Below are 5,819 nucleotides of genomic sequence, written 5' to 3'. Positions count from 1 at the left end.
CCCACCTGCTGTAAGGGAGGTCCCAGGTTCGGTTCCTGATGCTTTATAGAGAAGATGAGCAAGACAACTTTGCTGGCATGGCTAGCTGACACAACAAGGAGACATAAAAAGGAAACACAGTAGAGATACAACAAAGCAGGCAGTGGAGATGGTTCAAGTAATTGAGCACCTCTCTCCCACATGGAAGGTCCAGGGTTCAGTTCCCAGTGCCTCCTAAAGAGAAGTCAAGCAGACATAGAAAGAGAGAGTAAAATGAATGGACACAGAGCAGACAGTGAGTGCAAACAATGCAGGGGAGGGGGATAAATAAATTAATTAAAATAAAACAACCTACTACACAACGTATTAGTACCAAAATACTGACAGTGTCACAACAAATGTTAGCAATGATGTGAAGCAGCAAGAATTCTCATACCCTGTTTGTGGAAAGGCAAAATGGTACAGATGCTTTGGAAGACAGTTTGGTAGTCTCTTACAAAGCTAAGCATAAACTTACCATGCAATCTAGAGGTCCCTCTCCCAGTAATGAGTTGAAAACTTATGACTGTACAAAAACTTGCACTGGAATGTTTGTGGCAGTTTTATTCATAATTGCCAAAACTTGGAAGCAACCAAGATGTCCATCAATAGGTGAATAAACAAAACTGTTGTATATCTATACAATGGAATATTATTCAGCAACAAAAGTAAATTAGTGATTAAGCCAGGAAAGGCATGGTGGAACCTTAAATGCATATTGCTAAGTAAAAGAAGCCAGTCTGAAAAGGCTACATACTGTATGACTCCAACCATATGACACTTTGGAAAAGACAAAACTTTAGACAGAATAAAAAGGTCAACAACTGCAAGAGGGAGGAGGAAGGAGAAGGGCAGGTTGAAGAAGTGCAGCACAAGGCATTTTTAGGGCAGTGAAGCTATTCTGTATGATACTGTCATAGTGATATATGATTTTTTTTTTTCAGGAGGTACTGGGGATTGAACCTAGGACGTTGAACATGTGAAGCGGGTGCTCAACCACTGAGCTCCACCCTCTCCACATATACATACTATTTAGCATTTGTCAAAACCCATTGAACTGTACGACAGCAAGAGTGAACCCTAATTTAATCTGTGGATTTTAGTTAATTACAGTGTGTCAGTGTTTGTTCATCGGTTGTAACAAATGCAGCACACTAATGCAAGATGTTAATAATAGGGGACTTTGTGTGTGTTTGGGGGTACATATGGAAAATCTCTGTACTTTTGGTACGACTTTTCTGTAAACTTAAAACTGCTCTAAAATATAAAGTCTATTTGTAAAAGTTTAATGTTATAATTGAGATGTGATGTAAATGTAAAATACACACTGAATTTCAGAGATTTAGTGTGGTAGGTTGCATTATATACCCTAGAAAAACCAGGTCTAATCCATTCCTATGGATATGAATCCATTGTAAATAGGACATTTTGGGGATGTTATTTTAGTTAAGGTATGGCCAACTGAATCAGGATGGGCCTTAATCCTATTACTGGAGTCCTTTATAAAAAGAAGAAATCTAGTAATAGTAGAGAAAGCCACACGGAGACCTGACACAGCAAGATGACACAACAAAAAGAAACACGGAATCCCAGTGCCGCTGATAAGCATAGACGTGGTCATAGAAGAACACGCAGCAAATGAACACAGAGAGCAGACAACGGAGGGGGTGGGGAAGGGGAGAGAAATAAATGAAAAATAAATCTTTAAAAAAAAAAGACAGTGAGCTGGTGCGACAGGCAGGTGCAGTAAGTTGTCTCAACAAGATGACTCAACAAGGAACACAAGAATAATAACTTAATGAGAGACACAACGAAGCAGGGAACAGAGGTGGTTCAAGCAATTAGGCACCTCCCTCCCACATCGGAGGGCCCGGGTTCAGTTCCCAGTGCTTCCTAAGGATACAAGGAAGATGAACAGACACAGCACATGCAAACAACGAGGGGGTGGGGAGAAATAGATAAATAAAATAAATCTTGACAAGGAAAAAAAAAGAATTAAGTGCAAGTCAAATATGTATATGATGTGACCCCACTGTAACAACTTTTAGTTTAAAGTAATATGGATCATATGGTTCTATTTCTGTTTATGAGTCTATCTCTTTATAAATAGATTTGGGAAATTCTTTTCATTTGAGATTTTCTAGGTGGTGAGATTTGGGGACATTTATTTGTTGAACATTTCCATTGACTTTTAAATTGAGCTTTTTTTTTTTAATGAAAATAATAGTTTTTGTAGAGAAATCCAGAGATGAAGAAGTATACAAAGTAGAAAGTGAGTTAAAAGCCCCTTGAAATTTCACCCCAGACAGTTGCATTTGTTGTGTGTATTTCCATACACATGTATACACACACGTAAGTATAGTTTTTTCCCAAAGATTTATTTATTTATTATCCCCTCCCCCCTGTTTTTGCTCTCTGTATCCATTTGCTGTGTGATCTTCTGTATCCATTTCTCTTTTGGTCTTCTCTTATTTTTTCTCCTCTAGGATTCACCGGGATTCGATCCTGGGGACCTTTGATGTGGAGAGAGGTTCCCGGTTAGCTGTGCCACCTCAGTTCCTGGGTTCTGCTGTGCTTTGCCTTGACTCTCCCCTTGTCTCTCTTTTATTGCATCATCATCTTGCTGAGTGACTCACTTGCACAGGCACTGGCCCACCATGTGGGCACTAGATCACCGTGAGGGCACTGGCTCACCACACAGGCATGCTTTCTCTTCTTTTTCACAAGGAGGCCCCAGGGATTGAACCCAGGTCCTCCTATATGGTAAATGGAAGCCCTATCTCTTGAGCCACATCCACTTCCTGGAAGTATAGTTATACTTCAATATACCTATGATTCTTCAACAAAAATGGAATCATATTATATAAACTGTTCTGTAAAGAGAGTAATTTATCATATGACTTCAGTCATTTACTTAACAAACTTTAGGCAGCTGTGGGTGTTGTTTCTGATAGCTGTGTAGTATTCCAATGCATTACTGTACCATAATTTTTTACCTGGCTTTTATTGATGGATACATCTTTCTTTTTTTTCCTTTGTGAGTATAAGCAATGTTGCAATGAATATATTTGTATATAGTTCTATACACACTTGCCCAGTTTAATGAAATGTGGTCTCTAGGTCAACTTTATGCACATTTTAATGGCTTTTCATATATTTCCCAATTTTCCAGAAAATTTGTACCAACTTTTACTAGTTAACAGTATTTAAGAGAGCCTGTTTCCTTATACCTGACCAACATTGGGTATTATTAACATTTTTAAAGTTAGAAAATTTGATATGCAAAAAATAATTCATTCAATAAATATTAATTAAGAACCTACCATATGCTATTGTTAGTTTGCACTTTTAAAATTATTGATGAGGCTCTATTGTGAATCTATGCATTTTACGTTTTCATATATTTTGTATTTCTGCTCAGAGTTGCCAGCTGGTATCCTTGGGTTATCTTTTTTACTAATTTATAAGAGCCTTTTATAGTTAAGAATATCAACTCTGTTATAAACTGTTACAAATAGTTATTTTAATTATTTTAATGGTGTCCTTTATTATGCAAAAGTTTTCTATTCTATGTAGTCGAATTTATCATTTTTTAGTTGCTAAGAAAAGTGCTCTTAGATTATAAAAATATTTTTGTACCAATTAATGCCGCCCAGCTTCAGATTTCATATCTACTAAGTCTCCTATCATAGATAATAATTCTTTTTATTAAACTTCCCGTTTAAATTACTGATTGGATCCAGACTTGTACAATTCCCTTATATTTTCTTTTAGTATTTCTGATGCTTTTATTCTTTTTTTTTTCAGCTTTAATCCATATTTTATTTCTCCATCCTGAAGGCCCTGCGGTAGTGATGCATATTTTACCTCTCAATTGAGAGAGGGCTTGCTTTTATTCTTAATATTTAAATATTTAGCTCATCTAAATTAATCTTATGTGGTTTGGCATGAGGACTGATGTCCTCTCTGATCACACCCCACCTCCCCCAGTGCCACTTTCTTCCTACTTAATTGTTGTGTCCCTGACAATCCCCACAGGGGCCTCTGCCTTTGGCTGGCACTGGCAGGCTCAGGCACACTCCCTTCCTAGAGCACATGAACGCACTTTCTAGCCATGGATAGTCCCTGCAAAAGGACTGGGACTGTGAACTTTGAAATGTCAAACACACTACTGCCCTGTGCCCCAGACCTGGGTACCACTGTGTGTGGTCTGTGCTTGCATACTGACAATGACGCATGGACATGCTGTGTTCCAGTCTCTGCCTGTGCAAAGAAGAAAAGGCCCCCAATGTGGTGACAGCTCCCCCCTCTCACACTGGATCCATCTTTAGCCATAGTCATTGGATTGACTCTTCTCCTGAGAATTAAACTACTGACAAGGAAAATCTGCAGCTTCCCAGGCACCCTTGCCAGAGAGCTGGGGAGCCTGTCTAAAGTTGCCCAAGGGGACGTCCATAGGACCTGGTATGCTCAGAGCCAAGAGCAAAAGGAACTAGAAAGGAAGACCCCAGAAGACTTTCTTTCGTGAGTCACTGCAAACCCTCTCTCCTTGTCTGCAGATTGAACTAGTGGGAATGCAGCATGCTAGTTTATGGCAGGGAATAAGGTAGACAAATTTCTAATAGCCTGGATGCACTGGGCCAAGTAGGAAGTGAAATCCTCAACAGAAAGGAGAGGACCAATTATGGGCCAAGGTGACATTGGAAGGACATGAAGGAGATAAATGCTTCTGACCCACCTCACCCTCAGAAAGACCTGGAGAGACCCCTACAAGATCATAGTGATGCTTGAGTGTAGAACAGGAGGAAGCCCTATCCAGCCAGACCCACTCTGCCCCTAAGGAACATGGATTGGGGGCTTCGAGGTGACTCTTGGTTGCCCTGGACATTGAGAACAAACTTGGCTCTGCCCTCTCCCCCATGGGCTATATCCTGACGCCCATTCTAGGTGAGACTGGTTCCATAAAACCTCTCTTGACCCTTACCTCTGGGTAGGCCCACAGCTCAGGTCTTGCCATCATCACAATACTGTAGCAGTACCCTCCTTGTACCTTCTTTGTACTTAAGCTTCTCATGGCAAACAATAAATAGGTAAATTTGGAAATGATTTGGCAGATTCATTTTCATTTTTCTCTTCCAAAAAGGATATCTCAATAATCATCACCAACTCCCCTTCTCCCAAACTTTAAAAAATCTATGGTCTTAATAAAGTGAAAAAGTAATCATTGAAAAAACTAACCTCTTGGAAAATTAAAAATTCTAACTTTTTCTAGAATCAAAAAAGAAATAATTGAAATTACATAATACTATTACATAATAATAGTTAAGAATTAACAAAGAACACACTATATGAAAAATTATGAGATGATTTACAGTTCCTCAAATTATGCCTTATACCCAAAATCCAACACAAAACATATGCCATGAATATCTATTTTAATTTGTAGAATTAAAATGCAATTACAGCTTAAATCCTAAAAGCCAGTAAGACTGACTTGTAACTGGAGAAGTAGTCTCCCTTAATTTTGCAGAGACAAAAGAAAGTGGGTAAAGAGGCAAAAGATGTGTCCCTAGAATTCCACATCAGACTCTCAACTATTCTTTACCTTGAGTCTTTATATGTTCTTTTTTAAAAAAAGATTTTATTTATTTATTTATCTATCTATCCCCACCCCCTTGATACTTGCTGTGCCTGTTCATCATCCTTGTTTCTTTAAGAGGCACCAGGAACTGAACCCAGCACCTCTGATGTGGGAGGGAGGTGCCTAATTGCTTAAGCCACCTCCATTCCTGCTTTTGCTG

Source organism: Dasypus novemcinctus, chromosome 15 (assembly GCF_030445035.2).
Source record: "Dasypus novemcinctus isolate mDasNov1 chromosome 15, mDasNov1.1.hap2, whole genome shotgun sequence".
In the NCBI taxonomy this organism is placed as follows: domain Eukaryota; kingdom Metazoa; phylum Chordata; class Mammalia; order Cingulata; family Dasypodidae; genus Dasypus; species Dasypus novemcinctus.
Note: the sequence above shows the minus strand (reverse complement) of the source record.